Genomic DNA, 21,486 nt, shown 5'->3' on the forward strand with positions numbered 1-21,486 from the left:
CAGGTGCCTTGAGAGACACAGACAGGAGTATTTCACTGGCACTTAGTGCCTGTTCTCCTGAATAAAGAGGAAATGGGGTTTGGAGGGGATGTAATTAGCACTGAGTATTTGATACATAAAACAACAGAGGGGACTTGATTTAGTGTTTAATAACATTAAAATCATCCTTCGAAATGGATTGGAGGGGGGTGGAAGCTGCCAGATTGACAGCACCTGGAGACTGAGGTCCTCCCCTGATCTGTGGAACAGGTTCAGCCATGGCAAGCTTACGCACAAAGGGCCTTCATTCTGACCTAGACAACTCATCTGTAGGGGAGCTTCACCTCCACAGCCCATTCAGACCATGGCCTCTCTGCTGAGCTCACCAATGAGAGGGCCAGTTAGTAATCATTTCTGGCTCCTGCCTGACGAGATCCAGACAGAGATCAGAAGCTCAGTTTACCTAGGCCAGTGGTTTTCAACCTGTGGTCCATGGACCCCTGGGGGTCCGCAGACTGTCTAAGGGGTCCACAATAGGTTGTCATTACCATAGAATAGCGGTTTTCAACTTGAGGGTCCACAGATTATGTCTAAGATTTTCAAAGGGGTCTGCATCTCCATTTGAAATTGTTTAGGGGTCCACAAATGAAACAAGGTTGAAAGCCACTGACCTAGGCCTCTAAGCATCTATCGACTAGTATAGTCCTGGGGCCTTCCAGGCTTCCTGAGTGAACTACATTGAATTTTTGTTAAAAGTCCTTGATCCACAGCTACAGAACAATAGTGCAGACTTTTAGTTCTGAAGGACCCCGGTTCAATCCCCAGTGTGTCAGCCATGATGGCAGCCATCACACCCACATAGGATGTTATCCTGATCTAACTATTTCAGTTTAAATTCACACTTTACCTTATACCAGTATAACTTCCCCATGTAAACAAGCCTTCAGTGTGGCTCGGCTCTCTTGGCTGCCATTCTTATTTATATCCCTCTTTGACACCAAATCCCATATGGGCAAAAACGTACCCATTGTGACCCATCCTTTTGCCACCTCCAGGTCAAACTACTGTAACTCTCCCTGCCTGAGGCTGAATGCCGTCGCCACAAGTAGGCTGAAGTAGATGCACCACACAACAGTAACACAAGCTACCACAACACATCACATTCAGCCTTTGTCAGTTCCCCAAGCTCCTCATTCATTTCAAAATAGAATTGGGAATATTGGTCCTAATCTAGCCAGCCTTAAAGGAATTGGGTCATGGCCGCTTCACAGAGTGCCTCAAAAGAGTCAGAGCAGTCAGGTATAATGCCAGAACATATAACACAATTGACAATGCATTGATTGTATTCTCTATTTTCACGAGTACTTCACTAAAACCCTCCGTTCATGAGCTGGCCTGAATCCGTGGCAGAGCTTCCCACTTTGCCACACCAACAGGGTGTGGAAACCACAGGATTTCACCACAGATTTTTGACTGAGTTTGCTTCCGAGTGTACCTTTGTGAGTGGGTGGGGAAAATGGTTGGCAGAGGGCAGCAGATTAGTAAGGCATAGAGGGACCAAAGACGCCAGATGATTTACTTCTAATATGCCACATAGGACACAGGGCTTTGATTCTAACAATAACCATGTTCCAAGCTAAAAAATAATCATACAATAGATTTCTCATACCCCCAATCTCCATTTTGAGATTGGCGATGCTACCGCTCTGTAGCATCAGAAATCCAACCCCACCACTAGCTGTGCTATTCACTCCCTGGGAGGGACACCATTATATGTCATAGAACAGAATCACCAAATGAACCTAGGACTTTGCTTCCACTCCAAGCAATGGCGCCAACCATTGAACAAGTGGAATATTCTTTACTCTATAGGAAAACTTCTAGAATGTGCATCCTACTGGTTTCCTTGGCAACTGGAAAGTGCCAACATGACATTCTGTGGCACATGCCCATTAAACCTCACAGAGCACTGACCACTTACCAGAGAATATTTTATTTTGTCCCTCAGACTTTCTTTTCCTCTGTGTCTGCCCTCCACTCCCAGTGCTTCTGGGCCTCACCAGACACAAGAGCAGGTTGAAAAAAGGAGGGAAAAAAGAATTCTGAAAATGTCACCTACGTTTTTGGGGTAGCCTGAAAGCTGCTTCTCAAAAGTCAAAACATTTTGGTGGACATTAGGACTGCTGGAAAAACACCCCCAAATTTAAATGTATTGCAAATAAGTTTTAATGAGGGGGTTTTTTTCGTGGAAATTCAAAATTTTAGCAAAACTTTCAACCAGCTACACCAGCCACACACGATGATTCCCTCACTGTCGAAACCAAAGCAGGGATAATGAGCTTCCTCATCTCCATCCTTTTCCTCCTTCTGGATGCATTTGTTATGTTTACAGAGGAGGATCTCTAAGATGAAAAACGTTTGCATGGGGGTGGGGGCACAACCTTGTGAGGAATGGCTTCTTGTGCATAACTCCCAGACTACAAACCAGTGTAAGCAACAAAAACAGTGGGCCCTTCAGGAAGCAGTGAAGTTTTTTAGGGCTCTCCACAGGGAGAGGGGAGAGCATATCAGTAGGAGTAAGGATTACAGAGCACAGAATGTAGGCTGAATGTCAAGAAGTGCTCCCTGGCAGGAAGATATGTTAGTCTGTAGAATAGCCTCCCAAGCCCAGTTGCCTGGTTCATTTTACATTAGGCTGGACAAAACCCTGTAGAACAGACCACCGTAGGGAGCAATCCTGCTTAGCCCCCCCGGGAAATGGACTAGATGTGACCAAATCGGCCTTTTCCATCTCAGGCTTCTCTGATTCAAATGACTCTCAGCGTATTTGTTAGCAATGGGTTTGCTCTGGGAGCCCCCCGAGGACCAAACTGACATTTGAAAATGATCAGTTTAGGAACTTCCCCCCCCCTCCTTTCCTTTAAGTCTCTTATTCTATTGTTACCATTCCTCTGAGCTTTTATCATCTAACTCAGTAAATCTCCAGGAAATACGGCTGTGTTTGTGTTGTCACTTCTGATCAGGGCAATGCCAGCGGGGGAGCAGGGAGAAGTGGCGGTGGTGGTGGAGGAGGCGGGGGGTGGATAAGGGATTGCCCTGGGCCCCACACAGAGCCAGCATGCAAATGAATGCCAGCTCCGTAAAAATAGCCCCAGCAGTCACATTTTATTACAACCAGATTATTGGAATTGGGTTACTGGAAACTGGCAAAAGGGAGAAGGAAACAGAAAGAGAGAGAAAGAGGGACGAGGTCAGGCATAAATTATTCTAACTATTTGAACTTTGAGAATGCCAGTGGGCATACATCCTTCCTTTGATGTATGCACATTGAAGATCTCTATAAATTGCTGGATGCACTCAGTGTACACTCACTCTCCACCTCTCTGCTCAAGATCACTTTCTTCCTCTCTCCGTTTTTAAAAAAACAAACCCTTTCTTTCTTCATGCTTTATGGACAGCTAGAGAGCACTGTGGAAATTTGACAAGTGATTTTTAAAGAAGTGAGATTTGCATTAGTTTTGGGGAGGAAGGGCACACCCATACACGCGTGTGCACTTTCCCCCTATGCCAGTGCTGTAGGAGTTGTTTATTTCAAAGAGAGGAACTGCAGAACAAGAAAGATGGCAGGGTATGTGACCCAACGCTGTGTTTCTATAACCCCTTTCAATCAGAAGTGCTTTGAAAAAAATGTATAGAGAGAACCAGAATACCCAAAGGGGTAATGTGGTGTAGAGGGTTAATGAGTTTGGGATGGTTCCATTATGCACAAGTATGAAGTTACACAGGTCATCCCAAATAAGAGCTAAGGAAACCTTTGTATCAATCTGGCCCCTCATGTCTCCTGTATGTTACCAAAATTGTTTTAGAAATATTTTAGAGCCATGAAGATACACATGCACACACTCCAGACAGAAATACACACACAATTTTTCTAGTATATATCCCATATATATATATAGATATAGCATAGTTTGCTCAGGGCTCCATCTTTCAGATCAGTCTCTAACTAGCAGGGCTATGTCTACACTTAACTTGCTACAGTGGCACAGCGCTTCAGTGTAAACTCTCAATACAGCAACAGGGGGGTTCTCCCATTGCTGTAGGAAATTCACCTCCCCGAGAGGCGGGAGCTAGGTCAATGGAAGAATTCTTCTATTGCCCTAATGCTGTGTATAAGAGAGGTTAGGTCGTCTTAACTATGTCACTCCCAGGTGTGGATTTTTCACCCCCGAGCCACAAAGCTGGGTCCACCTAACTTTTCATTGTAGCCCAGCCCCAGTCTGGTAAATCTGAAGCCACTCCTGCTATCCACAACATCTGGGAGCTGGGAAGGGGGTTCTCTGTTAATGTCATCAGCCTCAGAGTTGTGTTTCTGCCCTTCCTGCAAGTTTTTAGCTGTCACCAGGGAGTCTCCCCTACTTTACCCATCCTTTGAATCTTCCTAAACTGCAAGACACTCCAATGCCAGCTCAGTTTTCCCACTTTCACTGCTGCCTACAGGGTTCTGAACAGAGAGGAGTGAAATTTTGATTAATATGTTTTTCAGTGAAAAATACATATTTGGTGACACCAAAACATTTAACAAATTAGTGTCAATTTTACCAAACTGTTTCAATAAGAAACAAAACTTTAAAAATCTGCCTCCCTCCCCACAAAATGGAAATATTTCATCTTGACATTTTCCAAATGATACATTTCAATTCGTTTGGAAATGACTTTTCATTTTGAAATTTCCTTTTAATTTTATTTTAAAAAGTTGAAAAAAATGCTCAAAGCCAAAATGGCTTGTTTCAGGATGAACAAAATATTTCATTCAACTCCAAATTTTTATTCAACTTCTTAAATCCTGAAAAAAATGAAAAATTATGTTTTCTGATTAACCCCAATTTGTTTTTTTCTCATTTTTTTGAATTACCAGCAAATTGTAAAATCCATTCGATACACAGCTTTAGTTCTGAATAGCAGCAGTTAATGACAAGACAAGGTCAATTTTCACTCTGCTGCAGCTTGTAAAAGCTTTGAGCATCAGCAGAAGTGCTAGAGCAGTCTACAGGCTCAGGAATACATTGCTGCTTCGGTTTACATTCAGTTCACGAATGGAATGGTAATTTTTGAACCATAGTGGCTAGACATATTTTCAATTGCTCATTAATTTTAAAAAACTTTCCCCATTTTGGCTGAAATTTTCCAGGTGATTTTTTAAAAACATTTGAATAGAAACAGTTCAGCCTTTTTTTAACACAAGGACAGTTGGGGGAAGAGGCACTTTCTTCATTCTAAAAACAAATTCTTGCAACATTTCTTGAACAGATCTGGTGTTAAAACTGATGAGGGACAAACGGGAAAATTGGCAGAGAACTAGCACTCATTAAGAGAAGTGCTTTGAGTGTTTAAGTAAAAACCAGGCCAAAATTTTAAAAAATAAGAACCTAAAATTAAGTCTCCTCTGTTCTGATAACTAACTTCCCTATATGGGGCAGTATGGTATGACAGTATGCTTATGTATAGGGTAATGTCTAGGATCTTAGAACTCTGCTTTCAGAATGGACATGCTTGATAGGACACGAGACATGGAAAAAGGAAAAAAAATCCCGATTGTTGCACTGTCTTGTCTCTCTCTCTTTCTACACTTGAACACTGAACAGCCTCAGACCACATTTAGGTACCTAAATAAGGTGCTTGCTTTTAAAAGTGCCAAGCACCCAACAACTTCCATTGATGCGCTTACTTTTGAACACTAGCTCACTTCCTTGGAAGTCTAAAATGGATTGAGGAGCCTAGCTTCACGCACCCACACATAGAGGAGAAGGACTACAGAACTAGGCTGAGACCCATGTTCGATTCCCTTTTCTGCCACAGATGTTCTGTGTGACCTTGGGCAGTTCCCCAATAGCCCTGCCTATCCACACAGGGGTGTTGGGAGGACAAATGCAGGAACAATTGAAAAGTGCTCATGTACTACAATAGTGGGGCCCATATAAGAATCTTAGAGATTTCAATATGTTTGCTTTTGATTTGCTGAATTATGAACCTTTGAAAAATGCCTTTTCAGCATTCCCGATACATTTGGCTGGATTTGTTAGTAGTGTTCAGAATGGAGGGGGGCTGTGCTGTCGGACTAACTTAGCTACATCACCCCATCCAAATATTCCTCAGAAACGTCAGGCTTGGTAAAAGGCCAGCTCCTTGCATTGCTGCTATCCAAAGGCCCTTTGTGTACGGCTATGGGCACAGCATTGCTAGCCATGAGTCCCTGGGTTCTGTACCCACCTTTGGATGGTGCAGTGGCCTCACCCATTTCTGCATGAGAGATCTCTCTGTGTATAGGACAGATCTCTATCTCCAAGGAGAAGTTCTTGGCTTTGGTGCCACCTGTCATACAGGAGTTTCCTCACCTCGAGCAAGCCTCAGAGCTCTACAAAGGAAGGATCCTGATGGAGGTGAAAAGTATTCTAAGGAACCCCATGCCAGCTGGGCCTGGGAGCACTCTGACATCTGTTTGGTAGCATATTCTGTGTACCACTGACTCAGAGGCAAGCCCTGTAGGTGCTCTGAACCCTGGGCTCTACAGATGCTAGCCTATGGTGGGGCGCCATTAGATGCTCACACACATTTCTTTTAAGAACAAGAGTCTTGTTTTCTAGGACTGGCATGGAAAGAAAGGCTGCAAGGACCCTGGGCACAAGTAAGTTTGACCTCTGCATCTGGCACTTGTTTGTCATGTGGCCACCCAGTTATCAACTTCTCAGTAGTTCCTCAGGCGACATTTTTGGCAGATGTGAGCACCTGAAGTGAGCAATTTTGTTCTGCTTTTGCCTCTCTCCCTATGTAATAATAATCCATTTATGCTGATATGTCCGTCTCAAGATCTTAAGGAGCTTTCACCTACCTGGAAGCCAAGTCAATATTATTACCCTGATTTTACAGGTGAGCAACTCAGGCAAAGGGAGGCAACAGGGACAGGCAGCAAAGCAGTGGCACAGCTGGAAAGGGAACCCAGGCGTCCTGCCTCCCAATCCTGTACTTTAGCCATAAGATCGTCCTCCTATTTGCCCCTGCTCTGTGTTCTTTCCTCCCTTTGCCTTTCTTACTATCAAGCTCTCTCCCATCCATTTTTCTTAACGATCCTATGTCTCTTTGCTCCCACTTGGTCCTTCCCTCAACCCCTTCTTTTGTCACTGGTCCTTGCAAAGCTCCTGCCTCTTGCTCACGCCTTTCTCTGCCACCCCTCTGGCCCTGTCTCCCTCAGACCATAGCCACCTCCTGGGCGTGGCATGTGCTGCTTCTTCAGGGAAAACAGAGGCATCGGCGCTGGCCACCCCTTCCTCCTCATTGTGATTGGGGTTTCCAGTTTTGGTTGGACATATTCCTGGAGGTTTCATCACATGACCTAATATTTAATTAAAGATTAATCTTTAATTCCCTGGAAACTCCAGAACAATTGTGGAGGGTTGGCAACCCTAACTGTGATGCACAGTCACAGTGGGGTGCATAGGTACCGGCTCTGTGGGTGCTCGGGGGCTGGAGCACCCATCAGCCACCTGCTGATCAGCTGTTCGGCCACGGTTAGGAGGCGCTGGGGGGAGGGGGCAGAGCAGAGGTGGGAAGAGGCAGAGCAAGCGTGGGGCATGCTCGGGGGTAGGAAGAGGCAGGGTGGGGGCAGGGCCCCAGGGTTAGGGGTGGGGTGGGGCCTCGGGGCAGGGGCAGAGCAGGGGCCTAAAGAGGCAGAGCGAGAGTAGGGCCTTGGGAGAAAGGGCCGAGTGGGGATGGGGCCTCGGGGTGGAGTGGGGGTGGAGCACCCACACGGAAAGAAGAAAGTCGGCGCCTGTGGTGGGGGTGAGGGGGTAGGCAGGAAGAGCAGTGAGAAGGGAAGGAGTAGAAACCCTAGACTGCCCTGCTCCAAACCCCCAGGAGTAACCTCCAGTAGCCTGGATGAGGAGCTGCCGGAGAAACCCTGCCCAAAGCCCCTATGCTGCCTATGAATGGCGGTCACTCCAGTGAGTGACACTGAGCAGCAGGGCTGGTCAGTTTATTTTCCCCCCAAACATTGTTTTTTGAAATGAAAAAATGGCATTCTGACCAAAATATTCATTTTGGTGGAAATTTTTAAGTTTTTTCGCCAAAACCTAGAAACTCTACAGTACAATTTTTCAGGTTTTGTTAAAAAATAAATTCAGTTTTGGAAAACTATTTTTTTTTAAAGAACCCAGATGTTGCCAAATATGTTTTCCCAAAACCAAATATTTTCAGATCTTGGTTTATCACCAAAAAAAATCCCAAAATAGCTTGCAGGAAATTTCCAGGGGAAAAAAAAATAAAATTCCCCATGACAAATGATTGGCATTTTTGAACTAGCTGTACTTGGCAGGTACGTGTGACCTTATACAATTCACATCATGTCCTTGTTCAGCCAGCAGTAAAGTGGGAACAGCAATGTTGATTTACCTATCTACAGAGAGGCGGTGTTGCCTAATAGATAGAGCACCTGGGTTCTGCTTCTAGCTCTGCTGGATAACCTTGGGCAAGTCACTTAATCTCTCTGTGCCTTAGTCTCTCTATCTGTAAAATGATGATGGCTACTTTGTCAAGTGTGTTGAGATCTACAGATAAAAGGTGCTCTTTAAGATCTAGGTATTATTACTTTATGGAAGGGGAAGAGCAATGATGATTCCTTAACAATATCTTTGAAAAAGCAAAACAGAGGATCATTAGTTACCATTGTTATCCATCTGCTGCAGCTTTGGGGAACAGAGTTCAATCACTACATCAAATCTGTCCTAAGCTCACCCATTTCCTCACAGCTGAGAAGAGTGTATGGCATAGGAGATCCTCAGGCTATACAGGAGGATAGAAGGGAAGGAATTGTAGGGGAAGGGAAAAGTTTGGCACAAACACTTTCTGTAGAGAGATCAGCTGATTTAAATGGAAAATGAAAGAGAAGATCCCCAGAGTGTGTAAGGAGCTTTCAGCCTTGGCCTTAGGAGATGGCTTAAAACTTCATGTTTGAAATATTTACTCTTCCTGGAGTCTTTGCTTCACAGTGAGGCACAGGAGGCTGGCCTCCTCTGGAAAGAGATCAGGTAACTAAGTGCTCCTGCCGTTTGCGATATGGAGCCTACAGAGCAGACCTGGGAACCCAGAGCTCCATTTTCTGTGTGTGCATGTTACAGATGCATGAGCATTTTGTAAAAGCAGGGTTTTTCTAAGGCACTAGGGTACCAGTTTCTTCTGCCAGGGCTGTTGTGTCAAGTCCTGTGCACTGGCCAGCTCCTGCCCTTCACCCAGAAACCAATGCAGTTCCACCATGTGCTGTGCATGGCCAAGCCTGTAATATAGCAATCTCCCCTCAGTGCAGGATTGTGTGAACCTGTGTTTGCAGCCCCAGACTAGGGAATGCCCTCTGATGCTCAGTGTCACAGTTCAGGGCAACTGCCCCTGTATTTCCCCTCAGTGTTCCAGCAAGGGTACCCGCTCTAGTCTTCTGGCTCCCCAGCTGTTGCCTCTCTTGGGTGGAGACACGTCTCTCCCTTCTGATCAGGATATTTCCAGGCTACATAGCTCCCTGATTATACTGTGAATTCACCAGCAAAGTCACACTGCCTAAGCAAACCGACTTGCTTTCTCACCAGAGACTAAGCTACCACACTGCTCTTTCTAGGAAAGCTTCTTTAGTCTTAGGGTAAAGCATTACAGAGAAAGCATACTAAAAACAAGAAAAGAACCTACATGCTAATAAGCTTACCAGAGATCCCCCCAACTTCAGCAACGGGCTCAGGCAGGTGACTAATCTGTCAAACCCCTAAAAGTTCAGTCCGTCCTTTGCACAGTTCAGGGGCATTAACCTGGTGTTTCCAGGCGCAGGTAATCAGCTGACAGTGGGTTTTTCTCCCCAGTATGGAGCTTCAAACTGCCTCCCGAGTACCTCCAAGGAAACCCATCTCACCAGAATTGTCCCAAACAGTTCTTTGGAGTTCCTGACATTTCTCCAAGGTTGGTGTTAGTCAGTCTCCTAGAAAAGTTACATACAATCCTACAATAAACAATTGCATTGTAACACAATGAACCCCAAAGGTTTTAATCTTAATTCCATAAGATTTAACCAGGATATTTCAAGGAATTCCCCTCTGTCCCATTCAGAATCACAGTTCCCTCCCTGGTACCACCTTGCCCCAAGGAGGACATGATCCGCTAATGGTCTAAATAGCTCTGAGGGGGTGGAGTCAAAACTCTTTCCATTCTCCACCCCTGCCTGCCCACTTGCAGCACACAGAGTGGTGGGGGAGGGGAAAAAGGGGGACAGTAGCATTCAAACAGGGTTTGCTGTCCCTCTGCTCTGTGACCTATAATGTAGGTCAGCCATGCAAGGAAGCAAGGAGGTAACTTATATCCCCTTACACCCCTGCACAGGTGCAGAGTGTAAGAGACAATCTTTCCTGCCAAGTGCAAAGTGCTTTGGCATGAAAGTTGGTATATTAATGTCAATTATTATCACAGAATATTGTAGTTCAGTGCAACATTATATGTTGGGGCAGCTATTTTATTGGAACCTGATTTACACTAATGACAAGTGTTGCTTTAACTGGGACAGCATTGACATAAATTTAGCTGATGCCAGGTAGTCTAAAGATGCTAACAACAGTAGGTGACTGAGTCTAAGTGCAGGTTGACACTTAAAATGCTGCATTGACACAGGTGCCCCAATGCAGCTGCACTGCTGTAGTGCATAAGTGAAGATGCTCCTATGCCGATGGGAGAGAGCTCTCCCATTGGCGTAGTTAATCCACCTCCCCAAGAGGCGGTATCTATGTCAACAGGGGAAGTTCTCCCATCACCATAGTGCTGTCTACATGGGGGGGTTAAGGTTGGTATAACTACGTTGCTCGGGGGGGGGGGGCGAATTTTTTACGCGCCTGAGCAACATAGGTATGTAGTGTAGACCTGGCTTAAGCTTACATACACAACTTGCTAAGTAAAGACCAAGGGGTACAATACACAGGGCTTTAATGCAAAAGTTGCCACATAGATATTAAGGTGGCATCTTTGTTTCATTGCTCTTGGTAAGAGACAACTGGGTTCTGGTGAGCTCAGTCAAGAATGGCAGTGGTAGGGACTGGTGACCCCAATACTTCTAGATTAAGGGATTTGCATGTCCTATCTGCAGGCTTGGAAGGATTCAACTTTTATCGGTAAATGTCAGCAAACGTCGATTTCATCATACCCACGCAAACCAACGAAAAAAATTTCCATTGATAATAATAACCGAAATTTACAGAAAGGCAAAGCAAGAAAATTGCTGCTTGAGAACTCATTAGAGTTGGATTTAAGGCTAAAATTGTGACACATGATGTTGGCAATTTGTGTTTTAAAGGTTATAAAGCTTTAATTTTTTGAATCTCAACATCTACTGTCATTAAATAATTATTGTCTGACCCTCCATCATTTCCCAGAACTGTGAACATTTAAAATCCATAAAAATTGAAAAAATGTTTAAAAAGAAACTGTGATATTATCCACCAAAACTGTAAAAGAAAAAAAAATCAAATTCTGCCACACCTATCTCTATGCCATTTTTTTTGCAAGCAAGCAGACACTAACTCCTTTTGTTGTTGTTGTTGTTTTTTAACCCTAGTTTGCCTCTTTTTTCTTTAAAAAAAAATCTAGGAAATTCCCACAAAAGCTACATGAAGAGAACATTAAGATTAATTATATAACAGGAGGGAGAATTGGGTAGTGGAAAGGCAAATGTACATGAGGAGCTCTGGGCTCTGTTCCCAGCTCTATTTGTCTGTCTTTCTAGCTCGCCTTCTCCAAAGGTTCCCATCACTTTTGTATTGTAGTGCTAGTCTCTGCCGCTCACTCACTCTGTGGCTTCCAGTGCCCACATCCCTCCATCTCCACCTATTGTGCTCGGTATGATTGAGGTGTTGTTAGAGGAGGTGTTGGAACAAACTGATATATTAAACAGTAATGTCGCCAGGACCAGATGGTATTGACCCAGGAGTTCTGAAGGAATTCAAATATGAAATTGCAGAACTACTAACTGTGGTATGTAACCTATCACTTAAATCAGCTTCTGTACCAGATGACCAGAGGATACCTAATTTTTTTAAAGGTTCCAGAGGCAATCCGGGCAATTACAGGCCAGTAAGCCTAACTCCATGTACCAGGCAAATTGGCTATAATAAAGAACAGAATTATTAGACACAGATGAACATGATTTGTTGGGGAAGAGTCAACATGGTTTTTGTAAAGGGACATTATGCCTCTCCAGTCCATTAGAATTCTTTGAGGGGGTAAACAAACACGTGGATGTTGTCAAATGATTTCTGAAAGTCCAGTGTATATAGTTAACTTGGACTTTCAAAAAAGCCTTTGACAAGGTCGCTCACCGAAAGCTCTTAAGCAAAGTAAGCATACATGGGATAACAGGGAACGTCCTCTCATAGACCAGTGACTGGTTAAAACATAGGAAACAAAGGGTAGGAATAAATGGTCAGTTTTCAGAATGGAGAGAGGTATATACCAGTGTCCTCCAGCAATCTGAACTGGGACCAGTGCTGTTCAGTATATATTGATAAATGATCTGGAAAAAGGGGTAAACAGTGAGGTGGCAAAGTTTGCAGATGATTTTGCTGATACAAAATTACTCAGGATAGTTAAGTCCCAAGCAGACCGTGAAGAGTTACAAAGGGAGTTTACAAAACTGGGTGACTGGGCAACAAAATGGCAGGTAAAATTCAATGTTGATAAATGCAAAGTAATGCACATTGGAAAACATAATTCCAACTATACAAAATGATGGGGTCTAAACTAGCTGTTACCTCTCAAGAAAGATCTTGGCATCACTGTGAATAGTTCTCTGAAAACATCCTCTCAATGTGCAGCAGCAGTCAAAAGATCTAACAGAACGTTAGGAACCATTTGAAAGGGGCTAGATAAGACAGAAAATATCATAATGCCAGTGTACCAATGCATGGTACATCTGCACCTTGAATTCTCCATCTAGTTCTGGCTGTCGCATCTCAAAAATGATATTTTGGAAATGGAAAAGGTAGAGAGAAAGGCAACAAAGATGATTAAGGGTATGGAACAGCTTCCATCTGAGGAGAGATTAAAAAGACTGGGACTATTCAGTTTAGATGACTATGGAGAGATAGGATAGCAGTCTATAAAATCATGAATGATGTGGAGAAAGTGAATTAGGAAGTGTTATTTACCCCTTCACATAACACAAGAACCAGGGGTCACGCAATGAAATTAATAGGCAGCAAGTTTAAAACAAACACAAGGAAGTACTTTTTTACACAACGCGCAGTCAAGCTGTGGAACACGTTGCTGGGGATGTTGTGAAAGCCAGAGCTATAACTGGGGTGGGGTGGGGTGGGGTGGGGAGGGGGAGGGAGAGATCGCTCAGTGGTTTGAGCATTGGCCTGCTAAACCCAGGGTTGTGAGTTCAATCCTTGAGGGGGCCATTTGGGATCTGGGGCAAAACTTGGGGATTGGTCCTGGTTTTAGCAGGGGGTTGGACTAGATGACCTCCTGAGTTGCCTTCCAACCTTGGTATTCTATGATTCTATGAATTGCATTCAGAAAAGAATTGGAGAAGTTTGTGGAGGTTAGGTCCATCAATGGCTATTAGCCAAGATGGTCATGATGCAACCCCATGCTCTGAGTGGCCCTAAGCTTCTGTCTGCCAGATGTTGGGATTGGACGACAGGGGTGGATCACTTGAGGATTGCTCTGTTCTGTTCATTCCCTTTGAAGCACCTGGCATTGCCCACTGTCAGAAGACAGGACATTCCACTAGATGGACCATTGGTCTGACCCAGTATGGCCATTCCTATGTTCTTAGGACAAGGAGGTGGCTTTTTGGATTTGAACAGGGTGGGGAGGGTTATTCTCCTGGGCAGAATTCTAATGCCAAAAGGGACCACTATGACCATCTAAACTGACATCCTCTATAACACAGGCCATACAACTTTCCCAAAATAATTCCTATTTGAATTTTTTAAACAAAACATCCACTCTTGATTTTAAAATGGCCAGTAATGGAGAATCCACAATAACCCTTAGTAAGATGTTTCAGGGATTATATGCCCTCATTGTTAAAAATGTACATCTTATTTCTAATGTGAATTTGTCTAGCCTCAACTTCCAGCCATGGGATCTTGTTACACCTTTGGCTGCTAGATTGAACTGCCCATTATCAAATATTTGTTACCCATGTAGGTACTTAGAATGTGATTGTCACCCCTTAACCTTCTCTTTATTAAGCTAAATAGATTGACCTTCTGGAGTCTATCACTATACAGCATGATTTCCAGTCCTTTAATCATTCTTGTGGCTCTTTTCTTAACCCTCTCCAATGTCTCACCATCCTTCTTGAATTGTAGACCCTAGAACTGGAAACAGTATTCCAGCAGCAGCCGCACCAGAGCCAAATACAGAGGTAAAACAACCTCTCCACTCCCACTCAAGATTCCCCTGTTTATGCATCCAAGCAGACATGCCAAATGATAAAGGCAGGTGTCATCAAGGTGATAAAATATTAGCTCTGATAGGTAGGACAGAGCTGACTGGTGAAGGGCTGCAAGAGATCAGCTCTCTTTTGATGTGGTGGAGGATGGGAACCAGTGGAGTGGACACAAAGATGTGGTCAGATCAGTCAGGCAAGAAGATTACCCTAGCCGTAGCATCCAGTTTCTCCTCTAGAACTGAGCCTACAGCCTGGACAGGACTGGATCAAATTGTGCTGGGACTTCTTGTGCTCCTCCTCTTCATTGGAGCTTCTACTACTGTCTCCTGTGCTGAACAGCTGTTGGGCTGACTGGGGTTATGCTGGTGGTTTTAAAAAACAAAGTCAGGGTTTAGGAGAAGTTCCTAAATGAATCAGAGACGGAGGAGAGAGGACTTTACTTTTAATGGGAGTGCACACAAGGCAGCGGCATTATGCAGCATAATGTCAGGGGTGTTTGAGTGGCAGCTGGGCCAGCGCTGTGCCCATTTACCGCTCACTTCAGCCAAATGACTGGTATAATTATCTCAGGCCACCGTATCATCATAAAGCGCCTTGCCACTGAAATTATAACATGTCTCCTTTAATTATGTTAATTGTTAATAAGGATTCTAATTTTGGGTTCATCTTTCACCATTTAAAAAAAAAGCCGGCGCTTTTCTGACTTCTCTGGAATTTCTCTCCCAAACAGCTAATTGAAACATTCCTTCAATTTGTGCCACTCTGTTTTGACAGTGGTTTTGCCCCTTGTCATAAAATCAATGGTCTTTCCCCCCCACCCTCCTCACACTGTCTCTTCTCTCACTGTAGGGGCTCCTTTTCCCAGTCGAAGTCTTCCTCAGATCATCGGGGTTAAGTGATCTTTTCATACCGCCCGGTCAGACTGTCAGAAGGCATTGAGTGGCTTTTGAAAATGAGCCATGCTAAGTGGACTTGATAGGGGTTACAACCGCCATTATTGCTATCACCACTGTGATAAAATGGAGCAGTAATGATGGGGGACGGTACTTATCACTGTCTTTTTTAGATCACTTAAGATAGTTTGGGTCTGAAGCTTTTTGCCAGAGATAAATGGAACATATACACGATAAATGTTAGCAATGCAGAATCTGTGTGTGCGCGCGTGTGTATGTGTATTGTTTACCTCAAGGTCTAGTGAGAATGGGGTTTATCACAGCGTACCTGTGAGGCAGCACAAAGTGCCACCTGTTGGCCTCAGAGTCAAACAACTTCAAATGAAAAGAGAACATGTTGATCTTTGAAATGAAAGAGAGCCAAGGGAGCACCCTAAGCTTCCCAAGACCTCAGCCTTTTCCAGGAATTATCATTATATGAAAGGGTTCCCTCACCACAGGCGTACCTCCTTGGGTCCAGGTCCCCATTTAGTCCTCCCCCTTCTGGGGTAACACAAAGCCCAACATAAGGCAGTCCAAAGTCCTCACAAGAGGGTCTTTGGCCCCAACTCCGGGACACTGGTCTTCACACCCTTGCCTCAGGGCTTTCCAGTGTCCTTGTCACCTTCTCTGGACACATGCTACCGTGCTAGCGGCTGGTAGGGGAACCCGGGCTCACCCACTACACAGGGTTCCAGCCCAGGGCTCCTATAACCAAAAGCCAAGGTCTGCACAGTCCTACTCCTTGTTGCTGTTTCCCTGCCTCATGTCTACCAAAGTTTTCTCAAGGCTTCTTCCCTGCAACTTCTCTAGGCTGACCCTTCTTTTAGGGCTAGGATCCCAGGGCTTATTCTCCTCCCTAGGCTTCCTCCTTACCACTGCTCTGTTCCCAGCAAGTGACTGCAGACTCTCTCCCTGAAGCCCCCTTCTGCTGCAAACGTCTTCTCTTTAGACTCACCAGCCTGCTCCGGCCCAGCTAGGCGTCATGATCAGTTAAGCCTGGCTCTCCCAGGTGCTGCAGGAGAGTATGATTGGCTTCCCATGAGCCTGTGTTGGGCACTCCCCGCATCACACATTATGAATACACGGCTGTACCACAGCAGCATGGCCAAACCTTTGCAGAAGTTAAGTTCAGATGTGTATTAATCCTGTACCTTCCAGCTCTACAGCAGTAAGGACTGAGCACTGCTCAACTGCTGAGCATTGCTCTGCAAGTACAAGGGAGAGGCGTATGAGCTAGTGCACTGAGACTCAGGAAACCCTGTCTTTTCCTGGCTCTGTCCTTGGCCAATTACTGTCCTTCTCTGTGCTTCTGATTCATTGATTATAAGGCCAGAAGGGACCAATGTGGGTATCTAGTCTGACCTCCCATACAACACAGGACTTCCCTGAATTAATTCCTGTTTGAACTAGAGCAGATTTTTAAGAAAAACATCCAATCTTGATTTAAAATTTGCCCGTGATGGAGGATCCATCACAACCCTTGGTAAGTTGTCCCAATGGTTAATGACCCTGACAGTGAAAAATCTGCACCTTATTTACAGACTGAATTTGTGTAGCTTAAGCTTCCAGGCATTTTCTGATTTGTCTGTCTATGGTTGGAGCACCCACGGGAAAAAAATAGTGGGTGCTCATGTAACACCAACAGACCCCAGTTGTCAGGATCAAACCTGGGACCTTTGGAGCTTAGTGCATGAGCCCAAAGCTATATAGCCATTAGCTAAGGCTGCAGAGCAGACTCATTGATCTCTCTCTCTAAGTGGTCTCGGTGCCACTAAATGGGACAGAAGTCCATACCCACAAGATGAGTGGGTTACATACTTCCTCTAGCTGAGGAAGTGCATCCTGAGCTTTGGAGACTTCCCAGTTGAAATCCCAGATAAATCCCCACTTGTAACACTGAGAGACCCCGGTCATCAGCAGGTGGGATTGAACCTGGGACCTCTGGAGTTTAGTGCGTGAGCAGGCTGTAGAGCATTAATCTCTCACTCTAAGTGGTCTTGGTGCCACTCGGTGGGACAGAACACCACATCCAGAAGGTGTGTGGGTTACACTCAGTACCCACCAGCAGCCCCCCAATCAGCTCCTTCCCCTACCCCCAGTGCCTCCCGCCCACCAACAACCCTGCTGATCAGCTCCTCCCCCTCCCTCCCTTCCTTCCTCTTTCACTCCCTCCCAGCACCTCCCAGCACAGCTGTTCAGCGGTGTGCAGGAGGCACTGGGGGGAGGGGGAGCAGTGAGGGTGGGGCATGCACGGGGGAGGGGATGGAACGGGGTGGGACAGGGGCAGAGCAGGAGTGGAAAGAAGTAGAGCAACAGTGGGGGTTTGGGGGAAGGGGTGGAGTGGGGACAGGGCCTGGTGCGTAACAGGGGTCGAGCACCCCCAGCGTCTCTTAAAGATGCTGCCTATGTCTCTCACTATGTGGGTGTACAGCACCAAGCACACTGGAGTCCTGAAATCAGTTGGAGCTTTGAATTGCTACTGTAATACAACTAATAATAGAACTGCCAGGATCGGCACTGGCTTAAGACTTGATCCATGAGATCAGTAATGTTGAATCTTACAGCTGTCATCGAAGAAGAGGATTTCTGTTTTGGAACAAAAGTGCCAAGATTTTTCAAAGTAACTAATTCAGTGACAGCATTCCCCATGCTCATATTACACCTCTAGTCATAAGTCAGCAAGCACAGACCAGTGCTCCAGACCAACCCTATATAACAAACCATGCATGTAGTCCTGTGGTCATAAGCAGACCTGCAAGTTTTTTTTTAAAAAGTGCACTGGATACTTTTAAGAATGTGTTTAAATGCTTTTCTGGTTTGGGGGCCAAGTTATTACAGAATAGGAGCCTTTTGGGAATAGATTTCAGTTCCACGCATCCATGAAGGTAGCACTAGAAAGAAAAGCAAGGGTAAAATTATTTTGTAGTAGGTTTTTTTTCTCATGTACCATACATGGCCTTTGCGTTATAAAGATGGATTGAGATTTATACTGTGTAGGAAGAAGGGCTGTTACTGATTCATTTTTGCTGCTCCCACTGCACATCAAGGACCCAATTAATAAACATGAAACATAGTAAATGCTGCAGCTATAAGCCATAAAGTACTTGAATAGGTATCACTAAGTAGAAGGAATAGTTCTTATTTAGTGATGATAATGGTAGGCATTGTGCAGCCCGGTAACAAAGAAAAGAGCCTTGGCCTCAATGGGCTCCCAGATTCAGAAATGATCTGATAAGTGGCCGAAACAGACATGTAACAATATTAATCGGAGTTTAGCAGAAGTCACAACCCACCATTTTCCTGGCCCAAATGGGAGTGATTTGCAGGCTTCAAAGCAGAGGTGGGTTTTACGGGGCATTTAAAGGTGATGGTTTGATGAATTGTGATGGAGTGTTTTTCCCTGACATGGGAGAACACACAGAGGTGCTTTCGGGGGCAGGAGGAGGAAAGACGACAGGTGGGCAATTGGGGGTGCCATCATTGGCAGAGTAAAGGTGGGGAATCAATGGATCTGCAAGCTAGCAGATTGATACCTAGGACAGGGCTAAATGGTGAAGGACATAGAGACATGCCACTTTGTGTCTGGTGTGAGGGGGGTGAGGAATCAGTGAGGGATACAAGGAATGCAGTGATATGGTTGAAATGATCCTAATAGCAATGCTTGGAATGGCCAATGGGGGGTGGAGGGAAGACAATGTGACTGGTGTTAGTCTAAAGAAGAGGAGATTACAATTAGTTCTGTGCAGGAGCCAGATTTTCCATTTTGTGGGAAATTCTGTGATTTTGAATCCCCCCCATTCTGAAATGGAACAAAACCAAAACAATGTCCAAGATTCCCATGAAATTAAATTCAGGGTCGGTGGGTGGGGAATGAATTTGGGATTGACTGCAAAGCTTCATTTTGATATAATTGAAACATTTCATTCTAATTTCAACCTTTTAAAACGTTTTTATGTTAAAAAAGATTTGTTTCAAAATGCAAAATCAAAACATTCCATTCTAAAAATAGCAGAAAGGGACTTTTTGACATTACCAAAAAACCTTCATTTCATTTTTTTCTAGACAAAATGTCATCAATACTGACACTTTTATCTAAAATGGCATTCACTGAAAACCTGTTTTGACAAAAAAAAAAGAATTCTGTCCAGCTCTAATTACAGTAGTCAAGGCATTAGGCCTAAAAAGGAGTCTTGGCAGACAGAAAAGGCTGAATCTTTACAAAACGTTCTATTGGCAGAAGTGGGGAGATGTTGATATGCTCTTGTGGTGTGAGTCAAAGGAACTCCACATTGAAGATAATGCCCACATTCCTGGCCATAGTGACTGGTAGGACAGGGGTGTTGTTCACAGTGATGGAGACATGGTGGAGAGGGGAAGATCAAAATCTCAACATGAGCAAAAGGGAGTTTAAATTGCCAGCTGAATGACAAAGAGATAAAAGAGGCGGGACCGCATGGAGGTCTTTAGTAGAGAGGTAGATTTGGGAGTGGTCTGTGTAAAGATGATATTTGAGGCCAGGCTCATGGATAAGAATGCTTAGAGATAAGGAGTAGAAAGAAGAGTAGGATGCCAAGGCCTGAGCATTGGAGAGACACCCACTAAAAGAGGGAGGGATTAGAAGGACCCACCAAGTGAAGCACTGTGGTTGAATCCCCCATGTAGTCCACTGAAGAAGTCCCCAAGCGAAGTCTTCACTGAGCCGCTACATAGATTCTGAAGCCAGAAGAGACCATTATGATCTTCCAGTTACACAGGCCGGAGAATTTCACCTGGTGATTTCTTCATGGTGCCCAACATCCTCTGCCTTGAACACATCTGACTGAACGAACAATTTTGCTGCTAAAAAAAGTTTGAAAAGACATAAAAAGAAGTCTTGGAAAGAGAAAGAAAGAAAGAAAGAAAGAAATCTGACTCTGGGAATCAGAAAGAGAAAGTGGTCTAGGCAGAAGAATTATCTTCTGGTAGTTGTCACAGCCCCATGCAGTGCTGTGGGCTGATCAGAATCCTGATTATTCAGCACTAGTCTGTTGTCTGCTTTGACATTTCAGCCATACCCAGGCAAGCAGCTGATCTGCTGCTACTGAGGTGCATCAATTCTCCATCCCCTCAGCCGGTCCCCCCTTTATTCCCAGGGCAGTACCACTGCTGCTGCTGCTGGCAATATTGACAGACTCAAGAATTGCTCATTCCCCACAGTCCCACAAGGTAAATTAAAAAAAGGAAAAGTCAAAGCTATGTCTGGCCGCGCTCGCACTCAGGGAGTCCCAACTCAATACATCTTGGTTACTTGGAAAAGATGCTTATTAATAAGCTAGCAAGGCACAGTTAGTTCAGTGGGCTGTGGGGTCACCCATTTAGGGGATAATTTATTTTGCAAGCCTACCGCTGTATTGAATTCCTGTAACTCTACAAACACGAGACAGCTGGCATCCCCAGTGCCCACTCTGTGCATGGAACAAATGAGAAAGAGACAAGGTGGGGGATTTGCTCTACCTGCAGCCTTTTTGTAATTAATCAGATGTCTAAAAAGAGAAGGGAAGGGGCTGGAGGGACTGAATTAGGGGGAACGCTTATTAAAAGGTACTACATATGTGTCTGCTGTCTAAAAGATAATGAAGGGAAGTGTGATGATATGATGACCAGCTACAGGTATCTGAGGGTGTGAATGCCAAGTGGGGAGAAGAAGTGCACAAGTGGGGTGCTAGAAGAAATGGGATAAAAATAAGCCAAGGAAAAATCATTCTGAAATTCAGCCAATATTATTTAATCGTGAGGACTGTTAGACTGTGTAAGCCCCAGGATACTCCATGCTATCAAGGAATTGTCATGTGGCCTCAAGTCCCGTCATAAGGTAAAGAGGCAAGCCATGCAAAAGAACGGGTTCAGAGGAATATTTCCTGTAGTGTGAGGACAGACACAAAGAGACATACTTTAAGCAGCAACTAGAGAACTCCCTGAGCAGGAACTTCCCATCTTCCTATGTTTATTAACCTCCCTTGGTCCGCTCTGGTAGCTGTGGAGGACCAGGAATTCTATAACCACTTCACATCTTCCCTTTCTTAATAAAAGATTAAAACAAATGATAAACCAATGTAT

This window comes from Caretta caretta, chromosome 8 (genome assembly GCF_965140235.1).
Source record: "Caretta caretta isolate rCarCar2 chromosome 8, rCarCar1.hap1, whole genome shotgun sequence".
Lineage (NCBI taxonomy): Eukaryota > Metazoa > Chordata > Testudines > Cheloniidae > Caretta > Caretta caretta.